The following is a 13,076-nucleotide window of genomic DNA, read 5'->3' as shown; positions in this document are numbered from 1 at the left end:
TTGTTTGTTTTGTTTCATTTTTCCTAATCAAAAAGTCTTTGGTATATTAAGGGTCTCACGGTCATTCCTGACTGGCCCCTAGAGACCATGCAGGTCCTGGAGCAACCAGCACTCATCACAGACTTCAGTAGGAATTCAGTGTGGGGGAAATAAGTATATTTTTTAACCAGCTGGAAATAAAACCATTCTCATGAATGATTCTACCTGCATATCCTGTTCTGAAGACAATAGAAACCTAAATCAATAAAAAGAGAGGCCAAATAACATGATGCATTTGCCTTAGGTACACAGGGTCACAGATTCACTTGCTTAAAACAGCTCACGTTAGAAGCCAAAGGATGAATAAAAGCAATCAGTATTGCTGTCTGGCTTTCATCTCTCCCTGGGTTTCCTTTTGAAGAGAAACAGAAAAGGGGGGACATTTTCCAATACAACTTTTTTATAGGTGAAAATCATTAAAATGTGTTATGTGTGTGCATTGTGTGCGTGTGGCCGTGTAAAACAGATTACCTCTCTTGTGTTCGTTCCTTCCCAGTGCTGTATGCCATCCAACCTTATGCCTTAACCCAATGAAACCAATTCATTTTTCCTCTTTCTCATTCAGACCTCCTAAGTTATCTTGCCCATGAGTAGCTGAAACCTCCAGCTTTGAACTTACCTTGCGTATCTTCAATTGAATTCATGAAAACAACGAACTTTAATAATTTCCCCAAATTCTTATTCCTATTGCCTTTAGCAGGTCTTCGGAGGTAGCTTGTGTCGTCATGGTAGCCTCCTCTGAAACTGCCTTGGGTTATTTTTCTTTTCTGCTTTTCTGTCCTTTCTGGAAAGAGTACCTGTTTACATAAACCTTGTCTCTCCCAGCCTAATTTAAAATCAAGTGGAAATAAAAGTCTTTAGCTCAAACCTAGGAAAATTCACATTATCTACACCAAAGTTTGATGATAAGAACGGCCCTGTACATTCTAGGTGCAATATGGTGAGTTCATACTGTATCAGCTCTTTTCCATCAAACTTGTTTTCTCATGCCCTCCTTTAGCCTTAATTGCACACCTTTTATAAACCTATCATTATTCCTTCCAGAATGGTTTCTCATTCATGGAGTACACCACTGGTTACAGACCATCCTCTGGGAATCTGACCCACTATCTTTTCAGTTGCTTATTCTTGTTACAGATTCCATGTCCATGCATCTCCCACCAACTCCCCCTGAGCCTTCTAGCAGACACGAAATGTAGTAAGACAAGTCATAATGCAAACTTGTCCAAATTGCCCTTCCCAAGTATGTAGAACATCTTTTGCCTCCAAACAGCATTCCTATACTTGGAGAACATAGAGTTCTCCAAACATATACCAAGCAATGTACAGAATAACTTTAAAAAGTTAACAGTAAATGAGCTGCGTGCTGGAGAGAGGGAGATGACAGTGGGCGGAAAACACCCGGACTTAGAATTGCATGACCTGGCCTTTATGTTGCCTCTACCACTGCCTGGTCGTATGACTGAAGACCAGCCATCAGATGACTTCCACGTTCCCTTCCAAACTTCAACTAGTTGGAAACCAAATTGCCAACTAAATTTCAAAGGGCATTTTAGACAGGTTTGTGCAGGAAGTTACCAGAAAGATATAGGAGCATGGTAGTTTCTGCTAAAACAGTCCCATAAATATTCTTTGTTGTATATCTTTGGGAGTAAGTCATCAGGGTAGGCCATCTGGTGTCAAGTGAATCAAATCCAATACCTGTCCATATTCCTTTAAAACTACATTGAAGCTAAAATGTTTAGAAGTTTAAATTTACAGGCAGATGGCAAAAAAAAAAAAAAAAAAAAAATTTTAACAATTTTAATAATGGTCTATCCTACAAATATTTTCCTTCAAGAGCACTGGAGAGTCTCAGATAACATAAATCAGTGTGGTCCCTGTTTTTAGATCTCTGGAAGATGTAGATCCCTTAGGCCATTCTCTGCGACTCGGTCAGGAAAAGCCCTGAAATGCCCCCTCCATAGTGGAAGAGCCTATCTCGAGGCAGCATCTGAGCAGAAATGCTGCTACAGTCCCCTTCAGTGTTCTCCCCAGTGTGAGACCCCATCACTGTCTGGGTTCTGTAGGCAGAGCAGCCAGATAGGGTTGAGCTCTCAGACAAGGGGAGACCTCCCATCTAGTTGGAAAAGATCCCAGGTCTTCAGAATCTCTTATCTGCTCTCCCTGCCCCACTTTCCCAACCACCCTCCTATTCCCCTCTTAACTAGTTCAATCTGCCAATTGTTTTAGGCACAACCGTGACAAAACTGAAAGTTTACTTATTAAATTTTGATGAACATTTCTAGCTATTCATATTTTTAAAGCATGCACCCTCTCCACTCCAATCTCTGAACATGACCCCCAGTGTGATTCCTGCACACGGATATTCTTAACTTTTCCCCCTTTTCAGAAGATACCTTCCAACTCTAAGCTCCCATGATTCTCCTGAGAGCCCCCTGACCATTCAGAATTGTTAGGAGAGAGCCTAAAAATTCCTCCCTTCCATTTTGGGTCAGTCTACGAATGAGATGGCCTCTTTTTTGTAAAGTTAGCCTAATATTCTGCTGCTTGACCTCTCACAGTTCCAACGTTCCTATATGCAGGTGTGCTCTTAAAGTAGAGAACTAATAGTTCTCTTTTTCAGGTTTCTCATATTTTACACTTCTGAGATGCATTCATAGCTAATGTCATCTTTTTAAAAACAGAGGAAGCATTTATAAGTCTTCAAATTATCACCAAATTGAGATTAATACTTATTAATATATATATCCATTAGGATTCATTCAGGTATAAGTAACAAAAGATGCAACTAAAAGTAACTTTAACCAAAATGATAGCTTATGTAACAGTAAGTGCAGAAGCAGGGTGGTTCCTGGGTTATTTCAATAGCACAATGATGTCATCCAGGACCTGAGATCCCTCCCAGGACCAGTTCTTCCTAACTCTGTATGTTATCGGCACGCATTGTGGTTGCAAAATGGCTACACTCATGTACTCGTATCAAGTGGCAGAAACAAGGGAAAGTCCTGCCTTAGGTCTCTTTTTAAAAGCAAGGAAATCTTTCCCCACAAAACTCTCCCAGCCATCTTTCTTGTTCCATTGGCCAAGGTTGGATTACACAACCATTCCTGAACCAGTCACTGATAAAAGGAATGAAATTATCATGATGGGTTTACAACATTGATCCAGTGAGTTGCCCAGGGGGAATAAAAGATGGAATATGTTAACAAAAAGAAGGAAGAATGGCTTTGGGGTAGATATCCAAACACGACTGTCACACATTGGTCTAAGGTATCAGAAAAGACTTTGTCACATGTAATTTCATGATGTGATCTTGAAATCACTACCCTACAACCCTATGAAAATTATGATGACACTACCAATGTCTGGTAATGGAGGCTAAATAGGTTAAATGATTTACCCCAAATCTGATAATGATAATTAGTTAGTGACAGAGTTACTATTCAATCTGAGATTTTTTTTTTTCTTTTTCCTGACTGTAAAGGCAAAGCTATGTCTATTCTAACCACACTGCCTAGATCTAATGCTTTGTACTTTGATGATCCAGGTTTTGGGTGGTTCAAAGAGGAGAGTAGGAAGAAAGAGAACAATTTCCAAATACTCTTGTTCTTTTTTTATCCTTCTCCTCCATCTTGCACACTCCCTCCCCGGCAACTGCACCCCCCCCCACCCCCAGCCAAGACGTACAAAAGCCTTTCATTATTCTCTTGAGGGAAAGTGTAGAAGGAATAGCTCCAGCAACAATTGAATAGCCTGAGGTGTGCCCAGTTCTTTTTTGGATAACATTACTGTTAGGGGACCACATGCCCCAGTTTCCCCAAGACAACCACAATTCACTCTCAAATCTGTCCATTTAGATAACGATTATATAGTCACACTAGTTATGAGTCTCATAATTCCCATCCCTGGCAGGTATGGGAAATATTAATAAGCTAATATTAACACCTTGGAGAAAATATATGCCTTGGCTCCCTGTGAATCACTTAAGCCCAACCTCAGTCTCTCCATTACTCACACTCACTTTATTTCTCATTGTTCCCCTTACCCAGCTTCAAGCAAACTAATCCTCACATATCTACTGCAGCAACAGCCACATATCATCCCAAAGTGTGCTCGCTGCTGTTTGAAGTTTTACATTTCTTTTCCACTGCCCAGATTCTCCTCTTCCCTTGCCCCTCCCCAACGCTGGATTATAAATCAAGGCAACATCATCCAAAAAGCCATCCATGAGCAGCCAACCTTTCCTCATTCTGTTTACTCTCCTGCTAGCACCCCCTCGGTTCTTGTGGCCACTTAGTCAATAATAATAGATGTTGAATTTGTGTATCTTCTGGTAGTTTTGAAAAATACACTCTCTGCTTCCTGAAATAAGGTCCTTAAGGGTAAATGCCCCATTTTCTAATTCTTTTCTATTGCCCAAAGCATTTGCTGTTCTGTCCGTGGTAGAGAGTCTATAAGTACTGATTGAATGGCCTACACTGGTAAATGTGGGAAAAGAAAGATTTCCTAGGGACAGTACTTCAGGATTACAGATAATAACTTGTGAAACAGGTGCCACCCACACCCTCCCCCAACTTATTTTACTTCCATAGAGCCTAGGTCTACAATCTCTAAACAGATAAAAAATACAGTCAAACTTACAGTTGAAACCAGGCTTGGGTCTGTGCAAAGTGGCCATTGAGATTTTCCTCATTGCTTAGGACTTAAACAGGCTGAATCTTAACAACACCATTCTAAATTCTACCAGTGCTGGCATAACTGAACTTTCCATGCTGATTCCGACTGCTTTAACTTTATGGAAACAGGAAATTCTTCACTGGAAGTTTCATTTCCCCCCCGCCCCCATATACTCCCCTTTGCCTTATTCAAAGCTTTTTGCATCTAGGTTGTATGGGGTGTTTACTCTCAAAGTTGGGACTGTATTGCCTAATTGGAACACGGCAGCATGAATTATAAGAGGACATTTCCAGAGGGTGCACACCAGATTTCACTTTTGCCAAGAAATGAACAGAAGGTTTAGAACTAAGAGAGATGGGCAGTTCTTCACGGTCCCTCAAGACTGCGTAAGATAGATGTGCAGAGAAATACCTTTGCAGCAGCACTTCTTTCAATTGTTAACTTTCCTGTTCTCCTGTTCTATATATTATTTATAAATTTGCATAAAAGAAATATATCGTTTGCAAGCCTTACCTCAGAGTGGCAACCAGCCACCCCAGTTTTACGAGATAACGTATTTTTCTACTTGATATTCCCCCAAATACATTGAATTGCAGTGTACCTGCTTTTTCTTTTTTTAAGCTAAATCAATTCATGTTAATCTGTTTCCTACATCTTTTTAAAATACTCACTGGATAAAGCTTGAAACATTTTATATTTTGCGACAATGCTCCTGAGACATTTTTAGGGAAGCCCCTTGATTATTCTAACTCACCGCAGTGTCATGGAAAGCAGAATTATTAAATACAGTGATATTTCATATTCAGAACATCCACTACTAGGTAGGGAATGCTCGTGATTAGATACGCATATATTTATTGACTGTGTTGTTTCAACTCCTTATTTTAGAGAGGGCCATGAACCCTCTCAATACAAACTACCATGCGGCATTATTCCAAAGTGAAGATTGCATGAGGTTTTCAGAAATTCTAAATGTTTACAAGGACTAAAAATTTTTTGACATCTTTAAAGAAGCTTTTTATTTTTGACCACCAGGCAGCATTTTGTGCCATTGTGATGGGAACCTAATGGCTAATGTGAAATAATGTTGTTGTGTCATTTAAAAGGGTAATGAAAATGTAAACGGGAAACTTTAACATTGTGTAAATACAAATAAAACTGTTTTTGAGAGAAAGACATCTGGGTTAGGGTGGCTTGCTTGAAAAATTCTCTTGGCTGTCCATCATCTCCTGTGACTTTACCCAAGGACACTCAACCTGAGGCAAAGATCTTTTCACAGTGATTCGGGAGGTTTGGGAAAGCAGGGCTCATTAGGTTAAAGAATGGGAAAATTTCTATTCCTGCCAGCAATGGAACACCTCTTCGGCACCACCTCACCTAAAACCTGACTGAATCCAAAAATTAGCTACACTTTCGAAACCAGTCTCCTGCTATTTTAATTCATAGCACCCTGTCCTAAATAGCCGGGGCTTTCAAAAGCAGGTGCTACATACACACAAAAATTCATACCTTATGTTGCCTCTCAAAACCTGTTATGCTTAACCCACCAAATATGTTAGAATATGTTAAATGTTTTACTCCTTGTGTTTTTAAGTCCCCACTAATCAGTTTGCTGAATTGTCTATTTGCCCTCCTACCGAACATGAGTTAGCTAATTTATGTCCTGATTGGTAGTACACAGTTCTTGTAAATAAAATAATCCCTTTCTCCCTATTTTTCAGCAGGCAGAACTTCTTTAATTGGAAAGAGACATAAATTACAACATATTAATGTTCTTTTGTTCTTTCGACATAAGCATTTGCTTTCTTACATAAGCAGATAATACTTTTGTATACCTACCAGACCACTAGAAAAGCTATACGGCAAGAATAAGTATTTCTGGAAACCAAATACATTTTAATGAAATGGGATAGGTTTTAAAAATGCCAAGAAAAGAAAGGTGGACTCCTTGCTTTTATAATTCCAGTTTCTATTTTGTATCAATATATGCTGCATTTTCTGATTGAAACTACTGTTGTGTTTAATGAAACTTGAGATTTTCTGTGGTTGCTTTTTACATTTGAAATCAAACTTTCATACAGTGTTTGACTGTAACCTTTCTGTTAGGGCTTTGATTAAAATATCCTAACCGTTTCATTAATTCCTTTTTTAAGTGCTTAAAGTATGTGTTGTTATGACTTTGCGATCTCAAAAACTATCTGTGGACAAAAATCCATGAAGCCTGTAGACTGTGATTTATACACATGAAAGCAGAGTTCCCTCTAAGCAGTGAGTCAGTGAATAAGAAACTGTTCAGTGTCCTCTGATTCCTGACCCTTTTACCTTTCATGGCCTTTTTTCTATTCCTAATCATTCATTGAGTAATCATGTATTCCTGTAAAATAGAAAATCAACTTACATACAATCAGGTATGGACACAAGAAACGCTTGTGCTCTCGATATCAGGACTCACAGATACTCTAGCAGTCACAGGACTGTAGTTCACTCAGTATTTTTTGTTAGTAGTGTGGCTTTGCTAGAAAATAAGTTGCTGTTTTCTTTGTTCTGGTACTACAGGATTTTAAATGTTTCAGCAAATGAAAGAAAACACATTTGAAGGTTGGTGTCAAAAACCACCAGCTATACTCACAAACGCCGTTGTGCAGCTTCTGAAATGTAGTTGAATGCTGTAAATATGTACAATTTATGTTAGCTTGTTTATTCCTAAAACACAAATAAAACCTTTTTTTATTAAAAATGCCTACATATAAAAAGCTTAGTTTGTACTATGTTCAAAAACATGCAAGATTTCAGGCATATCTTTTTATAATCCTTAAAAATGTTTAGAATTCTGAATCTACCATTTAAGAGTCTTTATTGTAAAATTTAATACAAAGCAAAATCCCTTTATTTGGAAGAAATTCTTTGCAGAATTATCCAACAATTGGGGAAAAAACACCAGCATTTTTCCAGAAGCTTATTTCTGTACCACTTTGATTTTGGGGGAAAAAAAAATTCTTTAAGATGACACACCTTACAAACATTTGGACACACGGAGTGTTTATATATTATGAAAAAAAGAAGAAATTAAATCTTCTTGTATTCAAAACTGATGCCTAAAATGGACTTTAATAGCATCCATTTGTGAGGTGCATTATGTCAAATTTCTTTTAAAACCTCCACTGTAAATATGAATATTAGAGTTGGCCGATTTGTCCGTCTTTCCTAATTTGAAGACCTCCAACCTCCAAACTCATTGTGTCCCTTCAGAAATAATATGTTGATAAGAAAATAATGAACAGACTGAAGGTGTGAAGTTCATATATCCATTAATTGGTTAGCAGAATAGCTTTTCAGTGAGAGTCTAAATTCCAGCCTAGAGACGACGTTAACACCCATCCGGCAAAATACCTGGGATCAGCTCTTCATCAGCAGACCTTTGGCCTGCAGAGCTGCCAAGAATTGTAGAGACATCCTACCCTGGTTACTATTTCCAGAAGACTATGTTATGGAATGGAAAAAATAAATGGACAATCAGCTTTCTTAGAAAAATAACAAACATATATATAACATGTTTAGGATTTGCTATAAGAATTATAGATGAAGCCAACACAAGATAGGTATTTGTGTATCTGTGATGTAACTGGTATCAGCCAAGGACATGGAGAGATTGGAACCCCGTGCACTGTTGGTGGGACTCTCAAATGGTATAGTCGCTATGGAAAACAGTATAGAGCTCCTCAAAAAAATTAAAAATAGAATTGCCATATGATCCAGCAACCCCACTTCCAGGTATTTAACCAAAAGAACTGAAAGCAGGATCTTGAAGAGATATTTGCACTCCGATGTTCATTGCAGCATTAATCACAATGGCCAAGAGGCGGAAACAACCTGAATGTCCATTGATGGATTAATGGACAAAGAAAATGTGGCATATACATGCAATGGAATATTATTCAGCCCCCCAAAAGGAAACTGTCGTATGTCAAAACATGAATGAAACTTGAGGACATTATGGCAAAGCGAAATAAGCTAGTCACAGAAGGACAAATACTGCATGATTCCACTTCTATGAAGTATCTAACGTAGTCAAACTTGAAGAAGAAAGCACAATGGTAACTGCCAGGAACTGGAGGATAAGGAAATGAGGAATTGCTGTTCAATGGGTAGAGTTTCAGTGGTAGAAGATGAAAAAGTTCCAGAGATCTGCTGCCCAACAATGTGCAGTGAATTAACAATACTGTGCTACACACTTCAAAAATGGTCAAGAGATTTCAAGTCATGTGTTTTTTGCCATAATTGAAAGAAGAAGAAAAAAGATATCAAGTGGTATAGCCACTTTGAAAAGTGGTAGTTTTGAAATGTGGCAGTTTCTTACAAAGTTAAACTTGTCATATAAAATGATCCAGCAATCACACTCCTAGGCATCACCAATTTCCTTCAGTAGGTGAAAGGACAAACTGATATATCTACTCAATGAAATATAATTCAGGGATAAAAAAAATAACTTATCAAGCCACAAAGACATGGAAGAACCTTAAATGCATATTACCAAGTGCAAGAACCCAGTCTGAAGAGACGTGTATTGTATGATTCTAATTATATAACATTCTGGAAAAGGCAAAACTATAAACACATTATGAAATAATCACTGATTGTGGGGTCCAGAGGAAGGTGGAGGAAAGAATTAGTAAAGCACAAAGGATTTTTAGGGTGAACTATTCTGTAAAGTGGATTCATGACAGTAGGTATTTGCCAAAACAGAGCTATTCAACGAAGTAAAAATTAATGTATGCAAATTTAAAAATCATTTAGGTAGTCAAGCAATCCCAGCAAGAAATGCAGACTATGGCAAAAAGATTGAACTGTATTACAAATGTATGAAACCACCTCACTGAAGGGGGGGTGGGGAGCAGCTGGCACTGACCTAAGTAACTCTGGAAATGTGTGAAGTAAGACTAAAGGCAAAATAACTGCATATGATTCCTTCCAGGAAGATAATGTTGTTTCCCATATATTAACAATTATATATATATATATATAGATATATATGTAAATATATGTATATATATGTACACACACACACACACAAACACACACACTAGAATTGAACAATTAAGCAAATGTATAGTGGATGGTAAGAGTAAGGTTTCTTTTCTTTTTTTTTTTTTTAGTGTTTATTTATTTGGGGGGGGGCATAAAGAGGGGTGGAGAGAAAGAGGGAGAGAATTCCAAGCATCAATGCAGGGCTCGAACTCACAAACTGTGAGATAATGACCTGAGCTGAAATCAAGAGTCGGACGCTTAACTGATTGAGCCACCCAGGCACCTGGGAGTCAGGTTTCTTACAGCTGTACTGTGAATTTACAGATAAGGAAGGGTAGCAGGTGAGAATGTGATCCTTGTGGTAATGGATTAGAGTTGAAGACATCAGGATGAACTTGTGTAGCTTAATATAGGTATAGTTGATTATGTAAAGAAATATTTACAGATAGGTATACATACACAGCTTAGTTTACATACATATATTTCTTTGTTGTCAACTGAGGGTACTTAAACAATACCCCAATAACAATGAGCACATCTAGCTTGATTTCTATTACCATTCCTCAATAAAATGAACCAGGGATTCTTGGAGAAATGGTTGATTCTAGGACTGGGCAGGAAATAGGCAAAAGGAGCCTGGAACATACTGCCAGAAAGTTAAGGAAATAATATAAAAGAGCCAACTGAAAGAGCTCCCAATGGCCAAACCTGGAACAATTTGAATAGTAAATAGTATTGGATTATAACCATAAGTATAAATACCCATGAGTCCATATTATATAAAGGATTAAATTAATAGAAGAGACAAATCTGTGCAGATCTCCAAAAGGTTTATGTAAGTGCTCTGACCTTAAGAAGGGAGAGCACAACTTCCCATTTCTTAAATATGAGCCACACATAGTGACTTCCTTCCAAAGAGTACAATATGGAAAAATAGAAATAAAGAGTAACTTTACAGTAAGAAACCTGACAAACTACCTCAGCTAGGTAAGCAAAGTCAATGTCAAGTCACAAATCCTGTTAATAGTATGTACCCTCAATATGGTGTGTTGCAAATGGCACTTTACCTCTGTGATTTTCCTCCCCCAAACCCATAACCCCAGCTTAAGCATGAGAAAAACATTAAATTCCAACAGAGGGCCACCCTACAAAATACTTCACCCACACTTCTCAAACTGTAAAGGTCATCAAAAACAAAGAAAGGATGGGAAACTATCACAGCAAGAGAAGCTAAGGAGACATGACAACTAAATATGAAATCCTAGAACAGAAAAAGCACATCAGGTGAAAACTTAGGAAATCTGAATAAACTATGGAATTTAGTTGATAACAATGTATTGGCATCAGTTCATTAGTTATAACAAATGTACATACTAATATGTTAATAACAGGAGAAACTGGATGTGGGGTATAAGGGATCTTTCTATCCAATTTTTATGTGAATCTAGAACTAAAACTAAACAAACAAAAAAAAAAAAAGTCCATTTAGAGAAGAAAAAAGAGTCACAGTTTGGGAGAAAATACCTGCAGGGCATATATGTGATAAAGACTTGTATCTAAGCTACCAAGAACTCCCAAAACTCAACACTAAGGAAATAACCCAATTTAGAAATGGGCAACAGATCTGAACAGACACTTCATCAAAGAAGATATACAGATGGCCAACAGCACATGCGACAATGAACATCATGTCATTACAGAAATAAAAATTATTAAAACCACAATGAGATACCACTGCACATGTATTACAGTAGCTGGAATGAAGATTGACCAAAGAATGTGTTAGGAAGTAAATGGAGGTGAATGAACTCTTCCAGACTTTGGAAATATCTCATTCCTCTAAGTATTCACTCTAAAGGAAGCATATATCCATACCAAGGTATACATAAGAATGTTCACAGGATTCTGTGTTATGTAATATACATAAAGTTTTAAACAACCAAAATATCCTTTAACGTGAATAAAAACATATGGTAAAACTCTACAACTGAATACTTCTCAACAATACAAAGAAGTGAACTATTGATATATGCAACAACATGGATGAACCCAATACTGAAGGAAGCCAGATTAAAAGAAAAGGTACATACTATATGATTCCACTGATATTAAACTCTTGAAAGTGTGGAGTACTCTACAAGTGGCAGGAAGCAGATCAGTGGTTGTGGCGGGGGTGGGGGAGTGGAAAAGTAGGGATTACAAAGGAATAGGAGGAAACTTTCAGGATTGCCATGTTCACAATCTTGATAGAGGTGATTCTTTCATGGTGTATGTATGTCAAAATTTACCTGACTGTACACTTTAAATAAATGAGTTTATAGTATATCAGTCAGATCTCAATAAGGTAGTTAAACATACTAATGGAGTGATAAATAAGGTAGTGAGAGGAATAAGTAGAGCAAGATTTTCTGCTTCTCAATGGAAATACTGCATGGAGGGCTGAAATTCAGAAGGCCCTTAGATAAGTACACATCTTCCTCAACTTATGATGGGGTTACATCCCAAAAAACCCACCATAAACTGGAAATACCATAAGTCAAAAATGCATTTAATACACCTCACCTACCAAACATCGTAACTTAGCCTAGCCTACCTTCAGTGTGCTCAGAACACTTATGCTAGCCTACAGCTAGGCAAAATCATCTTAACACAAAGCCTATTCTTTAATAAAGTGTTGAACACCTCATGCAATTTACTGAATACTGTACTCAAAGTGAAAAACAATGATTATATGGGTACAGGATGGCTGTCAGTGTATCGGCTGTTTATTCTCATGACTGCATGGTTCCCTGGTAGCTGCAGCACAGCCACTGCCCAACATCAGGAAAGAATGGTGTCCTGGATATTACTAGGCCAGGAAAAATCAAAATTCAAAATGAAAAAAAAAAAAATCAAAGTATGATTTCTACCAAATGCATATTGCTTTCGCACCAGTCAAGTCAAAAAATCTTAAGTCAAATGATCGTACATCAGGGACCATCTGTACCATTTAAAGTGCTAGCCTATAAACTGCCTCTGGTCCTTAACGACACAAGGAACTTGCACAGGAAGTAAGTCACCTACCTCCCAAGCACACTGTTTAGTTCAGCTGATTTTTTTCCAAAATTAACGTTTCTCAATGAAAAAAGCAATATGCTGATGAACGCTCTAGCTTAAGCTCCTCATGTAATCATTGACCTGTAACAAATAGTCCACAGACTGGCATTAGTTTAGGGACACATTTTGAGTAGCGCTGCCTAGGTCACACACAGATGTTCTTTTAACCTCTCTAAGCCTATCTTCATCTGTATGATGAGATAACTGCTCTGATGAGCTACAAAGCTTGCAGATAG

Source organism: Lynx canadensis, chromosome B1 (genome assembly GCF_007474595.2).
Source record: "Lynx canadensis isolate LIC74 chromosome B1, mLynCan4.pri.v2, whole genome shotgun sequence".
In the NCBI taxonomy this organism is placed as follows: Eukaryota; Metazoa; Chordata; class Mammalia; order Carnivora; family Felidae; genus Lynx; species Lynx canadensis.
The sequence above is the reverse complement of the archived record's forward strand: the minus strand, read 5'-3'. Positions refer to the sequence as shown.